Here is a 17,810-nt window from a genome sequence, read left to right as displayed (position 1 = left end):
AGGTGTTATCAGATTTTCAGAGAGAATAAAGAAACAATTTTACTGCCTAGTATACACTCAGGAGCTAAGAAAATGAAAGAATACAATATTTAAATTTTCTTTACTCAAATTTGTTATTTGGGGGATTTATTTTGCTCTGGAAAATTCTCTGAAACGGTTTTTTTTATTGCTTAGTCAGAATGATAATGGGGTTTCTGAGACAGATAGAAAGGAGGGAAGAAGGAATGAGCCCAAAGTGGAGACATGGCTCAGAGGGAATTCTGCTAATGGTAACTAAAGACAAGCTAGTAGTATTTAAACTGGGTTGGGGGTTAAATCTAACACTCAGAAAGGACGTGGCAGAATTTGAACTTGCAATGTAAAGAACCTGAGCAGATAAATACAACTGGAGTATCATCCTAAAGTGGTTCTTTATTTATTGATCATGTGAGGATGAAAGGCAACATTGACCTTGGCAGGAGTTGAACTCAAATACAAAATACCAGAATAAATACCACAAGGCATTTTGTATGATGCTGTCAGGTCTCTGCTTGGAGCTACTGGTAACATGTAACCCAGTACAACCTGTTACATGGTCGGGTCGTTGGCGACTAAATTGGCAACCCCACCAAGATTTCTTGGTGAGGAGGGTGATTTGGACACCCAGCAGGACTAAAAACAAAACCTGTCAAAGGGCAGAGGAACTCTCTCATGAGTCAATGGCCATCCAAAATCCGGAGTGGAGCCCCTAAGGCGGTTGGATTGCGCCATGCGTGCCACCTTCCGGCAGCTCCTGCATCTTGGTCTACCCCCAGTCGTCTTGACTTTATCTTGCCACTGGATCCGGCGCACCAGGACGAGAGAGTGAGGCTGATCCTGCGCAAGTCACCCTCACTATAATCCAATTCACGCGCATGTCACGACATCATGACGTCATGACACCATCCCAAAGTCCTCCCCACCTGTGGGAGGGGCTTCCTTGCCCGGATTGGCCTCACCAGCCACCTCAGGTCTCATGGTGGCAGTTCCATCAGATGATGTCAGTTGGTCATCTTCGAACCAAGGACGAACATTATGATGCTGTCACAATCCAGCAAATCCTCTCCTTGTAAACTTCTGGAAAGCTGAGCCCTGCTCTTTGGTTATAGACACAAAAAGTACTTATCTTCCATTATTTTGGCCATGAAGTGAGGTGGCAGATTACATAAGTGTGAAAGAAAATGTTTAATCATAAAAATTTTTTTAAAGCAAATTGTAGGAGGAGGCATGGAGAAAGAAGAGATTGAGCAATATATATATTATATATAATAATAGGGGTAAAATTAATTAATTATTAATTAATAATTTTACCAAGTAGTGTTCAGTATGTAAAAAGACCATTTACGGTATATTTAACCCTTTCGTTACTGTATTTATTTTGAGATACTCTGTGTTTCTTTCAATTATTTTAAATATAACAAAGAATTTAGTAAAATAACTTAGTTATCATTAAGCGAGTGTTGGGAACATAAATTGCGACTAAGGTTTGGTGGTATATTTTAATGAAAATCTTATGAAAACAAGACATTAATACTATAGAGCCAGAGTCGGTGTTGGCTGGGTTGGTAATGAAAGGGTTAAAACATTACGTTATATAATTAGGGTTCAGCAAAAAAATTTACTTTACCACACACCGAACTTTTAGAAATAGCAGCCAAAGAATTTAGCTATTTCGTTATTTTGCCCTCTATACCTACGTGTATTGTTTTTGAGTATACATTGTCTGGGAGACTCTTCTTATAGTAGAGGAAATAGCTAAATTCTTTGGCTGCTATTTCTAAAAGTTTGGTGTATGGTAAAGTAAATTTTTTTGCTGAACCCTAATTATATAACGTATATATATATATATATAAATAAAATAATCACTGATGTTTCAAACATATTTTATTGTAAAGATTTTCAAAAACAAATTCAAATGGAACATTATAAAGCAAACAACCAGATTTAAAAGGATTTCATTCATATTTTCTCTCTCTTAATCTGTGTGTGAGTGAATGTATGTATATTTGCAGAGTCATAAGAACACTGGATAGATTGTTTTGCGGTAATCATTCTGGCCCCTCTGTGCTCTGAATTCTCCCCTAGGTCAACTTTACTTTTCATCATATCAGGACATTTGAGTTTATTCATCTCTTCTTCTAATTCCTTCTTTCTCTCTGGCTTGCTGCCGTTCTGGTCAGGCTCAGAGAGGCATGGGCTCTGGTTGATCTAATTAATGCTAGAAGCATGTCGCATGTCACAATAGCACTCTTAAAACTCTGTCAAGAAGTAAAGGACCCATGGCATGGTATGCCAGCATGAAATATGGATGCTACATGATGATGTATATTTTTATAAGATTTCAATATTTCAGATAGTTTCACCAATTAAAATACAAGCGTCAGCATCCATATAATCATTATATAATTAACATAGAAAAATACACACACAAATATGTAAACATCTGCATACATATTAAGTATATTATACATATAGGCGTAGGAGTGGCTGTGTGGTAAGTAGCTTGTCTACCAACCACATGGTTCTGGGTTCAGTCCCACTGCGTGGCACCTTCTACTATAGCCTTGGGCTGACCAAAGCCTTGTGAGTGGATTTGGTAGACGGAAACTGAAAGAAGCCCGTCGTATATATGTATATATATATATATGCGTTTGTGTGTCTGTGTTTGTCTCCTAGCATTGCTTGACAACCGATGCTGGTGTGTTTATGTCCCCGTTACTTAGCGGTTTGGCAAAAGAGACCGATAGAATAAGTACTGGGCTTACGAAAGAATAAGTCCCGGGGTCGAGATGCTCGATTAAAGGCGGTACTCCAGCATGGCCGCAGTCAAATGACTGAAACAAGTATGCACACACACATGCATGTGTGTGTGTGTGTATGTGTGTGCACACATTTACAAGATATATGTATAGATGGAGTGAGACAAGCATTGTCACACTCATTTTATCCTTTTTGAAGTTTGTCAGTGCCGTAACCTGTTTGTGCACTTGCTCAGATAAAGTCTGTGTTTCAATATATTGGAAGCAGTGATGAATATACATTGTGTTTTTAACATGACATGTATGTAAAGAGATTTTCTCCCAGACAAAAACCACTGCATTATATCTTTGGCCGCAATTTTATTTTGTTTTGTACATCCCAACAAGCTTTCTGCAATATCAGGGAATGTATACTTTGTTACTTATATATATATATATATATATATATATATATATACACTCACCTCTTCCACTGGTTCCCTCAACCGCTAGGGTGTGGCACTTCTTCACACAGCTATCCTCATCCATTCGCACTGGTATGGTCATGTGGCGAAAATGGATGAGGATAGCTGTGTGAAAAAGTGCCACACCATAGCGGTTGAGGGAACCTGTGGAAGAGGTAGACCCAGGAAGACCTGGGTTGAAGTGGTGAAGCATGATCTTTGAAGACCCGGTAAGCCAAATGAGACCATGACCTCGTGGCCTATGCCAGGGGTCTTCTTTGGACACTAAACTCTGCTTGCAAAGACCTGTTGAGGCAAGTGAAATAGAAATTGAAATCAAATTCGATGACTGGCATCCGTGCTGGTGGAGCGCTAAGAGCACCATCCGAGCACGATCGTAAAAAGCACCATTCGAGCGTGATCGTTACCAGCATCATCTTACTGGCACTTGTGCTGGTGGCACATGACAAAACATTCGAGTGAGGTCATTGCCAGTGCCGCTGGACTGGCTCCTATGCAGGTGTCACATAAAAAACACCATTTGAGTGTGGCCATTGCCAGTACCGCCTGACGGGCCATCGTGCAGGTGGCACGTAAAAGCACCCACTACACTCTCGGAGTGGTTGGCGTTAGGAAGGGCATCCAATTGTAGAAACTTTGCCAGATCAAGATTGGAATCTGGTGCAGCCATCTGGTTCGCCAGTCCTCAGTCAAATCGTTCAACCCATGCTAGCATGGAAAGATGACGTTAAACGATGAGGATGATGATGATGATATACTCTTTTACTCTTTTACTTGTTTCAGTCATTTGACTGTGGCCATGCTGGAGCACCACCTTTAGTTGAGCAAATCGAACCCAGCACTTATTCTTTGTAAGCCTAGTACTTTTTCTATCGGTCTCTTTTGCCGAACCGCTAAGTTACGGGGACGTAAACACACCAGCATCGGTTGTCAAGCGATGTTGGGGGGACAAACACATATATACATATATACGACAGGCTTCTTTCAGTTTCCGTCTACCAAATCCACTCACAAGGCATTGGTCGGCCTGAGGCTATAGTAGAAAACACTTGCCCAAGATGCCACTTAGTGGGACTGAACCCAGAACCATGTGGTTGGTTAGCAAGCTACTTACCACACAGCCACTCAGCATTTATTTAATTTCAGCATGTGACAAACTGGCATGTAGCATTGACAAGCCTCAGTAGGGTGAAACTTGTTTGTCACTCTTGTGAGTTACTGCTGCAATGATGGTTGCCTCTCTGAAAGACATTGTGTTCTTCAACACATGTCTACGAACAAATTTTCTCTTAGCAAGAACCACATTGCCATACTTTTCTTTGGTTTATATGCATTTAGTATGATACACATTTCGTCTGCCGTTACGTTGTGAGTTCAAATACCGCTGAGGTCGACTTTGCCTTTCGTCCTTTTGGGGTCGATAAATTAAGTACCAGTTACGCACTGGGGTCGATGTAATCGACTTAATACCTATGTCTGTCCTTGTTTGTTCCCTCTGTGTTTAGCCCCTTGTGTGTAATAAAGAAATAAGTATGATACACAAGTGGTAGACACACACACTTAGATACATCATGTACATATATCTGCATACACATGTGCATATATGAGTGCACAAGTACATGTTGCTGTGTGGTAAGAAGGTTGCTTCCCAACCATGTAGTTCTAGGTTCAGTCCCTCTGCATTTCACCTTAGGCAAGTATTTTTTACAAAAGCCTTGTGCCAACCAAATCCTTGTGAATAGATATGGTTGGCAGAAACTTAAAGAAACCTGTTGTGTATGTATATATTTATTTGTATGTATCTTTGTGTCTGTATTTGTTTCGCTCAACTTCACCCCACGCACAATAATGTAGTGGGTTGCAGTCTGGAGAGTTAAGTGGCCAGATGTTATGGGTACTGTGGTCGCAGAATTGCCTGACAGCCATGACTGGGTCCCCCTGCTTGTGTGGCATGGTACCGAGTCCTGTTGCCAGGCATAGGGTCTTCCAGCAGCCACCCTCTTGACCCAGGGCAGCACAACCTCCTCCAGGCACATGATGTAGGCCTCCGTGTTGAGTCTGAGACCATGTGGGAAGATGAATGGAGGTATAACGTCACCATCGCTAGTGATCACTCCAAACACCATGATATTGACTGAATGTTTGATTTTTATCACTCTTGGTACATGTCTTAAGATTGACACCCAAACATTCTCAAATGTTCATATTAGAGCTTCCAGTATGAATGCCAAGCAGTACAGCATGCTGTTTCCAAAATTTCTAACAGGGTGAATTGCATCATGGTGCTGTTTTTCTCACAGACGGTGCCCAACTGACCCTACTATACTATGTAGTCAACAAAATAAAGAACAAACAATGCGCATGCACGAAATTAAAAATATAAAATGGCAACAATTTACCCATTGCACCCTGTATATATGTACGTAGAAACACATAAAATATATATTACATATGAACATCTAAAATATGTGTACGTACAAGCACGTAAAATATGTGTACATATATATATATATATATATACACGTAAAATATGTGTGTACATTCAAACATGTAAAATATATATATGAACATACACACACATGAAATATATGTACTCACACACACAGATATATGTACACACTCAGCATATACATATGTGTGTACAAATCAGCATGTATACATATAAGCATGTATGCACATGAAAAATGTATATGCACATACTCACATATTCTCATAAGTAGAAAGATAAATGTAGATTACTCTGATATTGAATTTAAGTATTTAAAATAATTGAAATAAATTAGTATGAAATATGATAATACAAATTAAACTGAGATTAATTTATTTAGGGATAATCTAACATAGAGCATGTGAGCAAAATATCTTAAACTATCAGATTTCTTAAATTTTCTAATTATTAACATTATTTTTACTTAATTTTATCTTCTTTGATTTCATGAATAGTAAGACTATTTAATTTTTGTTTTAATATTGTAACAATATCGTATTTTTTTAATAATAATCAGAGAACTGTGATTGTACATATACTGGACAATCCCATTTGGTCTTTCTGATGTAGTCAGGCATGTCTTAAAATAAACCATTCCAAGCTATCAATTTTAGATTAAAATTGTATTAAATAAGAGTTAAATTTCGAAGTTTTACATGAGAAAATGTCAATTACAGTGTCAATTATATTTTCAAAAATTTGTCAACAATATCCTTCTAACAGGTAATTTTTTTTTATTACTCTAGAATTACCGACAAAAGCTTGTTTGAATTGTTTAAGTTTCTATGTCTTGAGTCATCTGAATTGTTTGAATTAACACTGGAAGATTTTTTTTGTTTGAGTTTTCAACCTCTTCTTTTTTTTTTCCCTATATTATTACCATTTTTATAAGTCATTATTTTTGTTATTAGTAATATTATTGTTTTTACTACTACTACTACTACTACTACTACTATGACTACTACTACTACTATGACTACTACTGCTACTATGACTACTACTGTTACTATGACGACTACTATTACTACTATTACTACTATTACTACTATTACTACTATTATTACTACTACTACTACTACTACTACTACTACTACTACTACTACTACAAATTTGGTAAAATTTTTGCTTAGATGGCAAATTTTCTTTATGAATTTAAAAAAAAAAGCATTTGGATTGACAGATTATTATAAGTTGAAATACCAAAAGTACTTTTATTTATTGTAGATTAGGATCTCCTAATCTACTGTTTTAGATTAGGAGATCCTATGATTACTTTTGTTATTAATTACTCTATAAATAGCGTATTCAGTATTTAAGTAAAATCTTATAGCATAATAATTATGGTTATTATTATTATTATTATTATTATTATTATTATTATTATTATTAGTCAAATAGAATTGTTTTATTTTTATATTTAGAAGAATCATAAGTGATATTTATGGTATTAATCAACAGTGAGTTTAATTTACTAATAGAAATTTACTCTTTTGGTCATTTACTGTCTTTTGTGCAATCTTTTGAGATTATTAGAAAATATGTCATTAAACAATTTATTTCAAAAATTAAAATTAAATTGTCTACCTGTAGTTGTCAAGGTAGTCAACTTGTTTTTCCCTTAAGAATTTATAATTTTATCATTAGAACTTAAGACTGTTGATCTGGTTAAGTATCATTTTGAGTTTTGTATTACAGATAAATTATTTTCTTGTCATACCCACTTTGTATTTAAGCAAAAGTATAATAGGCTGCATTATAATTAAAAATCATTTCCTCATTTAAAATTCCCTTCTCCATGCGGACATGGATTGGCTGATTTGACAGGATCTGACATGCCAGAGGAGACTGTACTGAACTCTAATGTCTGCTTTGGCATGGTTTCTGCACATACCTTTTCTTATGCAAACAACCTTACAAAGTGTGCTGGGTGCATTTTTGGTGGCACCAGCACTAGTGAGGTCACCAAGTACTTGCAAAACCAGACCCCTGCAGCTGAGTATTCAAGGAGGTGAAAATAGGATAGAGGGAGAAGAACAAGTATCTTGCTGAAGGGGAGAATACATGGCTTTCCCAGCTGGGGAGAAAGAGAGAGATGGTGAGGCTGTACCCTCAAATTACAAGGTGAATATGAGAGAAATGAAATACTACAATAGAAAGGATGGGTGGGTAGGTAAGTTTTTTGAGAGTATTAAGGGTGTTACAAATTATTAGACTTTGGGATTGAAGTGGATGTAGTGAATAGCAGTTTGTGGAGAAGGGGGAAAGTTAAGAAAATAGGAATGGGACATGGAGGAGGAGGACATAATCATGGAGAGTAGTAGGAATAGGATGTGAAGTGTAAGGGGATAAATGGTGTCATTTACAGACCTGAGTGAGTAGTTCTGCAATAAGACTAATTTGAAAATGCATTGCTACTAAGTGCAGTTTCCTTTTTTTTCTCCTACAGGCATCCAAATGTAGCTAAATATATTGATTGCCAACCTCCAGTCTGTTGTTAATTTGGGGCTCTAGTCTCTCTATGAGGATAGCTTCCTTAATTCTTAGATTACCCAAGCTTCTTTCGTTAGCCTAAATTGTGATTTATGCTTTTGTCGGTGTTCCGGCATCTGTCTAAATGTTTACATTTACATCATTACCAACTCAGGCAAAACAGATGAGCCTTTAGTCTTGATGTTGTCTCAATGTACACAATGGTGCCAGCACACTTGGTGGTCATTCTATTGGCTGATTGCATAGTAGTGTCCGACATCCATTGCTTCGGACTGACCGCAGCTGATATACATCGACTTTTGTCCGTCATCGTGGACAACATCTACTTTTCTTTCCATGACCACATTTTACTAACAGACAACAGGTCTCCCCATGGGATCCAATCTCTCGGACCTACTAGCCATCACCTGTATGAACCATCTGGAACGTCAAGCACTCAACATCTGTCGCTTATGCGCCTTCTTCACCAGGTACGTAGATGACATCCTCATACTCACATCCTCCCGTGAAGAGGCTGACAGAATATTCACGATGTTTGACAGCATGGACACGAACATAAAGTTCACTATAGAGCATCCCAACAACATTGGATCACTATCGCTACTTGACTTCCAACTAAATATAACGGAATAAGGAGAGATCCATATCAAGTTCTACAGGAAAGCAGCCAGTAGAGACATGTTTGTCCAGTACAGTTCAGCACTTCCACTCGGTGCCAAATTAGGATACGCCAGAAATGAACTTGCATGCATCCAGAGCAAGTGCAGCAGGGCAGAGGGCAAGGTGACCCACACTACACGCTTCCTAGAAATATTGAAAACCAACGGGTACCCTATATCCATTGTAAATCGGCTTGAGTACCCATAATGATCAACACGCTGAACACACAGAAAACCCAGCAACACATGCTTTCTTAAAATACCCCATTTTAGCGAGAGAGTAACTACAGCTATCCGAAGAGCCATAAGAAGAGATGGGCTAGACATACAACTAGCCCACTCCGGCCCCTCTCTAAGAAGACACCTCGCAAGGAAACGAGCAAGGGACAGCAATCAGTGCATACTAGCAAACTGCCCCATCCGTGACACAGATGTATGTCAAAGGGTACATGTGTATAGAATACAATGTAACAAATGCAGCAAGTTCTGTATGGGTAGCACAAGAAGACCGTTACACATTCGCATCAAAGAACATCTGAACATGAGAGCCTCATCCTTCAGAAAACATCTTGACAGATGCTGGAACACTGACAAAAGCATAACAGTCACAATTTAGGCCAATGAGAAGTTTGGGTAATCTAATTATTAAGGAAGCTATCATCATAGATAGACTAGGGCTCCAAATTAACAACAGGCTGGAGGTTGGCAGTTATATATTATTTAGCTACATTTGGATGCGTTTAGGTTCATTTTTGATAACATGCTCATGTATTATTTAGAAAGAAAAAGAACAAAGAAATAAAAGAAGGAAACTGCACGTATAATACATAACTTAGAAGAAGCAGCGCTACAGAGGTGCCAGCACACACGTGCTTGTGAGCTGGCAGAAATGTTAGCACACCAGGCGAAATGCTTAGCGGTATTGCGTCTGTCGTTGCGTTCTGAGTTCAAATTCCACCGAGGTCGACTTTGCCTTTCATCCTTTCAGGGTCGATAAATTAAGTACCAGTTACGCACTGAGGTCGATGTAATCGACTTAATCCGTTTGTCTGTCCTTGTTTGTCCCCTCTGTGTTTAGCCCCTTGTGGGTAATAAAGAAACAGATATGGCTGCCCTCACGCATTTCTCAGGAATTCCAGGAGCTTTGTGACACCACTGCAGAGACACTTCTGGCCGAAAAAAACCCCCAAAAAACATTGGAAAACTGATTATAGCAGTGACTCGATCAATTCTTAGGGATATCTGAAGAAGGAATTTTTATATTCCGAAATATTATATCAGACTATGGATAATTAAATTATAACAGTTATTATAAGTCCATTGTTATTATAGTGCATTGTTGTGCCATTCAAGACACATTATTGTTTACATATATATATATATATATATATATATAGTTATGTAAAGTGTGTAAATGTGTATGTATTCCCTTCTTTCTTTTACATGTTGGAGCCCTAAGGCTGTGGCCATGCTGGGACCCACCAGTGATGTGTGTATATATATATATATATATTATATATATATATATAAGTTATGTGGTTATGAATATTGTTTTGCAACCAAGCAAGCATCTTATATTACAGTCTTGAGTTGACTAAACCTTCTGAGTGAATTTGGTAGATAGACATGAAAATTTTTTCACATGTGCAGAAGGGTGGCATAACCTCCTGCCCAAAGTATTTTGCTCATGTGGCATTAGTTTTGGTAGGATAAGATAAAGTTGGGTATCTTTTGAATACACTTTGCATATAAATATGTATCTGTGTGCATGCACGTGTGTGTCTGTATATATATGTATATATATATATATTATATATATATATATATATATATATATATATATACACACACACACACACATATACATACACACATATACATACACACACATATACATATATACACATATACATATATATATATATAATATATATATATATATAATATATATATATATTAAAGTAATTGAGGTAAAGTAATTGAGGTAATCAGAGTATGCGACAGAATACTTAAGATTAGATTAGCGCTTCATCATAGTTTAGCAACCATTATATCAGCCTATGCTCCTCAGTCGGGGCTACCTGATGGACAGAAAGACCGATTCTATGACACTCTACTGCAGACTACCTCGTTGACGAACGACAGAGACCTTCTCTTTGTGGCTGGTGACTTCAATGGTCACGTTGGACGACATGCTGGGGGCTTCCATGGCGTACATGGAGGCTATGGCTCTGGTTCCCGCAACGAGGAGGGAACCAGGCTGCTGGAGTTCTGCGATGCAAATAATCTTATGATTTGCAACACTAACTTCAGGAAACCTACCAGCTACCTAGTCACCTACCGATCGGGCCAACATACCAGCCAAATTGACTACATCCTTGCCAGGCAAAGGGAGAGATGGCTACTTATAAATGCCAAAACCTTCCCAGGCGAAGAATGCACCCCACAACATAGACTGGTAGTTAGTGACTTTAGGATCAGGAGTAGGAGGACAACCAGAAGACGACCAACATGGAGAAGAAGGATCTGGAAGCTTAAGGATCCTGTGAATGGACAGAGATTTAGAGACATGTTACTTGAAGCCTTTGACGAAGTAGAAGGGGATAGTGTATCACATGGGGTAGAGGACAACTGGACGTTTCTAAGGGACAACCTGCTGAGAGCCACTGACCAGATCTGTGGCTGGTGCAAAGTCCCCTCTCGTCCCAAGGTAACGTGGTGGTGGAACAGTGTCGTAGACAGGGCTATTAGAGAAAAGAGACAGACTTGGAAGCACTGGAAGAATGGTGGTAGCAGGGAATTGTATGAGACTGCTAAAAGGAAGCTAGGAGACAGGTCTATCTAGCCAGAGGGGAAGCAGATAAGAAAAAATTTGCCAATGTTCTGCGCCGTGAGGACCAAAGACTGGAGGTGTTTCGCGTTGCAAGACAGTGTGTGAGAGAGAATTGTGATGTGGTGGGAGAGAAGTGTGTTCGCATGGAAGATGGTTCACTTGCGCTAAACGAGGATGCAAAGAGAGAGGCTTGGAGATGCCACTATGAAAGGTTGCTGAATAAAGAAAATGAATGGGATAAAGAGAGTCTGCCGAACGTTGACCCAACAGAGGGACCAGCTATCAGGGTTGATAGTTCCTTAGTAGCTAAGGCAATTAGAAGCATGAAGACAGGGAAAGCCCCAGGCCCATCAGGTATCACTGCAGAGATGCTCAAAATATCTGGTAGTGTTGGCTATAGCCTAGTCACCTGTATAGTTAATCAGGTGATACATGAAGGAGTCATACCCAATGACTGGTGTAGCAGCATAATAGTCAACTGCTACAAAGGTAAAGGTGATGCCCTAGATACAAATAATTACAGAGGTATCAAGCTGTTGGATCAGGTGATGAAGGTTACAGAGAGGGTCATAAGCCAACTAATTAGAGAGAGAGTTAGTTTAGATGAGATGCAGTTTGGTTTCGTGCCAGGGAAAAGTACCACTGATGCTATATTCCTGGTAAGGCAGCTGCAGGAGAAATACCTAGCCAAAGATAAGGCCCTGTACCTGGCTTTTGTTGACATGGAGAAAGCCTTCGACAGGGTCCCCCGATCCCTCATATGGTGGTCAATGAGGAAACTAGGAATAGAAGAATGGTTAGTGAGAGCTGTGCAAGCCATGTACAGGGATGCTGCTAGTAAGGTGAGGGTTGGAAATGAGTACAGTGAAGAATTCCGGGTAGAGGTTGGGGTCCACCAAGGCTCAGTCCTCAGCCCCCTCCTATTTATCATAGTCCTCCAGGCAATAACGGAGGAATTCAAGACAGGATGCCCCTGGGAGCTCCTCTATGCTGATGACCTTGCTCTAATTGCTGAGTCATTATCAGAACTGGAGAAGAAGTTTCAGGTGTGGAAGCATGGTTTAGAATCGAAGGGCCTTAGAGTCAACCTAGCTAAAACCAAAGTCGTAATAAGTCGTAATAAGTAGACAAATCACAAACGCCTTCAGGTAGATGGCCCTGCTCGATCTGTAGAAAAGGTGTAGGTAGAAACTCTATAAGATGCACCAAGTGTAAGCTATGGACACATAAGAGGTGCAGCAATGCCATAGGAAGGCTAACTAGGAAGATGGTTTTTGTATGTGGCAGATGCTCGGGAGCATTAACCTCTGAAAATCTGCAGAAAACAACTTCCGTCACTTTCCAGGGAGAAAAACTAGAAGTAGTTGATAGCTTCTGTTATCTTGGTGACCAAGTCAGTAGTGGGGGTGGGTGTGCTGAAAGTGTAACGGCTAGAGTAAGAATAGCCTGGGCAAAGTTTAGGGAGCTCTTACCTCTGTTGGTGACTAAAGGCCTCTCGCTCAGAGTAAAAGGCAGACTGTATGATGCATGTGTACGAACAGCCATGCTACATGGCAGTGAAACATGGGCCGTGACTGCTGAGGACATGCGTAAGCTTGCGAGAAATGAAGCTAGTATGCTCCGTTGGATGTGTAATGTCAGTGTTCATAGTCGACAGAGTGTAAGTACCTTGAGAGAAAAGTTGGACCTAAGAGGAATCAGATGTTGTGTGCAAGAGAGATGATTGCGCTGGTATGGTCATGTGGTGAGAATGGATGAAGATAGGTGTGTGAAAAAGTGCCACACCCTGGCAGTTGAGGGGACCTGTGGAAGAGGTAGACCCAGGAAAACCTGGGTCGAGGTGGTGAAGCACGACCTTCGAACTCTAGGTCTCACCAAGGAAATGACCAGAGACCGAGACCTATGGAAGTATGCTGTGCGTGAGAAGACCCGGCAAGACCAGTGAGAACAATCAAAATCAAATCATATATCAGAAAGCAGGGATTAAGTGACCCATCGGTTCGTGTCCGCTGTCAGCCTCGTCTGGCACCCGTGCCAGTGATACGTAAAAGCACCATTCGCTCATGGCCGTTTGCCAGCTCTGCCTGGCCCCGTGTCGGTGGCACGTAAAAGCACCATCCGTTCGTGTTCGTTTCCAGCCTCGCCTGGCCCCGTGCCGGTGACACGTAAAAGCACCGTCCGTTCGTGGCCGTTGGCCAGCTCTGTCTGGCCCCGTGTCGGTGACACGTAAAAGCACCGTCCGCTCGTGGCCGTTTGCCAGCTCTGTCTGGCAACCGTGTCGGTGGCACGTAAAAGCACCATCTGTTCGCGTCCATTGCCAGCCTTGGCTGGCCCCCGTGCCGGTGACACGTAAAAGCACCATCCGTCCGTGTCCGTTGCCAGCCTCGGCTGGCCCCTGTGCCGGTAACACGTAAAAGCACCGTCCGCTCGTGGCCGTTTGCCAGCTCTGTCTGGCAACCGTGTCGGTGGCACGTAAAAGCACCATCCGTTCGCGTCCGTTGCCAGCCTCGGCTGGCCCCCGTGCCGGTGACACGTAAAAGCACCGTCCGTTCGTGGCCGGTTGCCAGCTCTGTCTGGCCCCGTGTCGGTGGCACGTAAAAGCACCATCCGTTCGTGTCCGTTGCCAGCATCGCCTGGCCCCGTGCCGGTGACACGTAAAAGCACCATCCGTTCGTGGCCGTTCGCCAGCTCTGTCTGGCACCTGTGCAGGTGGCACGTAAAAAACACCCACTACACTCACGGAGTGGTTGGCGTTAGGAAGGGCATCCAGCCGTAGAAACACTGCCAGATCTGACTGGGCCTGACGAAGCCTTCCAGCTTCACAGACCCCAGTTGACCCGTCCAACCCATGCTAGCATGGAAAGCGGACGCTAAACGATGATGATGATGATGATGATGATATGAGAGAGAGAGAGATGTATATGTATAGATATATGGATATGTATGTATATGATGAGGAAATGCAAGACAGTGTAAGCTTGCATACGTAGATAGGAAGTAGTAGGAGAAAAAAGTAGGAGTTAGAGGGAAAATGAATGAGAAACGAAGTGTGGAAATAAGCAGATGAGGTGGAGAGTAATTGAAGTTGAGTGGGGAACTGAAGAGTAAAAATGGGAGTACTGAAGTAAGAGGAGTGAAGGAGAAATACTTGTTTAAATTTGTTGGTTCCAAGATTCATTGCAAAATGTCTTTTCCATTTTATTGAATGTTTGGATCCATGCTATGTAGCCTTGACACACACCGTAAGGGTGAGGGAATAACCCTTTGTGTAGAAGTGGGTGGTGACAGGTTGCTTTGGCATACATATGTACAAACACACACATGCACATACATGTGTAAACAATACACAGTTATATACACACACCTGAATATGTGTATATACATGTACAAATGTGTTTCTATGTACACACATTGTCATTAAATTAGATATTTGAGATTGTGTTGTAGGATATAGTTTGATTTTGTTATGTGCTATATATCTTATTCTTATTTTTTAAGATATTTTTTTTATTTATATATAATTTATTTATTTATATGTTCTTTTCATTTTGACCATAAGCATGATTTTATACATATTGTTCCTGTTAGTGTGACATGGCAGTTTTGTTAGCTCCTTCCTAATTTATCTAGTACGTGAAATTTTCTATAATTGTCTTTTTATGTATTTATTTCCCGGAAAAAAAAAAACATAGTTTATTTCAGAGTTTTTTTTAAATGATATTAAGTAATTTAATAATTCTTATATTGAATTAAATATACTTAAGGTTTTCATTTATGTAATACTAGCAGTATCGCCCGGTGTTGCTTGGGTTTGTAAGGGAAATAACTATATAAGCATTTTTAGAGAGTTATAGCCAAAAATAGCAAAAAAAAATGCATTAAAAATGGGAAAAAAATGATGGTAAATTTTTTTTTAAATCGTTGACTCATCGTAGACATTTTTAGAGAGTTACTTCCCTTATATAATAGCGAAAAAAATGCATTAAAATGGAAAAAATTATGGTAAATTTTTTTTTAATCGTAGACTCATCATAGACCCAGAAGGGCTTGATATGAGCCACGACTATAAAAGTAAAAATTTGGTTAAACTGCACCGCAAAATGTGGGAGTAGTTAGGAATCTAAATTGTAGGAGACAGACAGCACACAACCTCACTTTTATATATAAAGACTAGCAGTATAGCCCGCCATTGCTTGGGTTTGTTTTTTAGTTGTGCTTAAAACGGCAGACTTTGCTGTCGTGTTAACAAAGTTTTGACATAGTTTCAATCTATGAATAAAAGTGTAATATGGCGATGCTCGAGTTTGCTCTGAGTGTGCTGCAAATATGTAATGCTGACTTGAATTGCTGGTATTGTTGGTTAATATTCTTTCTATTAACATTATGGAGAAAAAAAATTACCCGTAGATTTAAAGCAAAATAAAGCTCAAGTTTCGAACGGCACTGAAAATCTATTAAGAAGTTAACACTGCAACAGTATTCATTAAGAAAAAGTACAGGAAAATCCAAAACGATAGTAAGAACAGTTTGTGATTACAAAAAAACCAAAAAGTGTTTTTTTGAAGCCAAACGGGTGGGCAACATGAATCGTGGTTGTACCTGTAAAATGAATAAAATCGACTATTTTACATCACGTATAACTAAACAAATCTGTAAAATCAAAGCATAACCCATTGAAGGTTTAACTTGAACATTGTAGATAGTAACAGCATGCTGATTGCACAACTGCTGCGACTACCATTCCCACAAATAAGAATCACTTAAACCGACTAAAAAGGAACGCCGTTACCATTGCATCTTCTCATTCGACTGAGAATGATGACAAGACATCGATTAAAGGCAGCAGTTATGCCTCAGCAACTGCATTCCCACAGGCGGCGCTGATTAACGAAAATGTTCGACATCAGAATGAAGGAAATGCAACGATGTACAAGCTGCAGATGTACAAGATGCAGATGTACAAGCTGCAGACAAAAATAATCGGTGTAAACTTTGTCTTCACCAAAAAGCTACAGCTGCAAGAGATGCTGAGAATGATGCGCAGCATGAGCTAATCTAAGCAAGAGTTTCGAGTTCAGCGTGAACTTCATCAGAGTAATGAACGAAGCATAAACGTTACTCCTACTTTTGTTGCCCAAGATACTGAACAGAAGACCGCAGCTCCAATGATGGAGAATATTAATCATGTACAAAATACCTTTATGCACAGTATTACAAGGACACTGATTTAGCATTGGTCATTCAAGGCGGTTTCACATATGTTCTAGAAAAGATAAGTATACTTATAATTTATTAGTATAAGTGCATTCATGCAGTGATCATTACTCCTCAGCATTGGATCAGCTGATCTGTCATTCGACCTTTTAGAATTGGAATTTTTTAAAAGCAAAAATTTTGCATTATGTAGCTTGTTATTCTCCGTAAGTGAACATTTTTCTGGTTGAAATACACCGAAAGATGGCGACACAGCAGTAAAAAAATCGTAAAAAATAGGGATTTTCATAGAAAAAAAGCACCTTTCCGATGTAAATAATTTTTGGTCTTAACATGGTCTGATTTGAATTTTTTCTTCTACGGAAGGAAGAGCAAGCCTTCTTCTATCATACTCTCAATTTTGGTCAACTTGTGCTGCAGGGTCTTGGAGGAGATGGTGTTAGTTGAAGGCTACCAAACCTGCCACACACACACACAGACAACTTCAGCTTTATATATATAGATTTATTCTATTACTAACCAGTTGATTGCTGTGGGGAATTTATAAATATAACCTCATTGTAGGTATTTTTTCTTACATAAAAGCATACAATTTTTTCCTTTTTTTTTTTTTTAATATATAATTTACTCCTACACACCCCATCCAATACATTTCATAGAAAGTTAAAAATTTTTCTACATAAATTCCAATTGACTCGTTAACATTCTTTGTCAGTCCATTTACTACATACAGGAATTATGTGAAAGCATCATTGTTTTCTTGACCAAACATTGACCTATATGCAATATTCATTCTTTAGCATTTTTAATTTTTGCTTTTTTTCTCTCCTCCCTGCCTAATATTTTTTCTTCACTTTGTATTTAAGAAAACTTTTTTTTACTAGT

At 39.4% G+C, this 17,810-nt stretch overlaps 1 protein-coding gene across 21 annotated transcripts in view; it reads left to right on the top strand.

The window, feature by feature from the left end:
* Positions 1 to 17,810, top strand: part of LOC115209071 (rho guanine nucleotide exchange factor 7) — a 339,379-nt gene that overhangs the window by 180,224 nt on the left and 141,345 nt on the right. The gene's annotated exons all lie outside the window — the stretch shown is intronic.

The sequence above is a fragment of the Octopus sinensis genome, linkage group LG3 (genome assembly GCF_006345805.1).
Source record: "Octopus sinensis linkage group LG3, ASM634580v1, whole genome shotgun sequence".
Lineage (NCBI taxonomy): Eukaryota > Metazoa > Mollusca > Cephalopoda > Octopoda > Octopodidae > Octopus > Octopus sinensis.
Note: the sequence above shows the minus strand (reverse complement) of the source record. Positions and strands in the feature narration are given on the sequence as shown.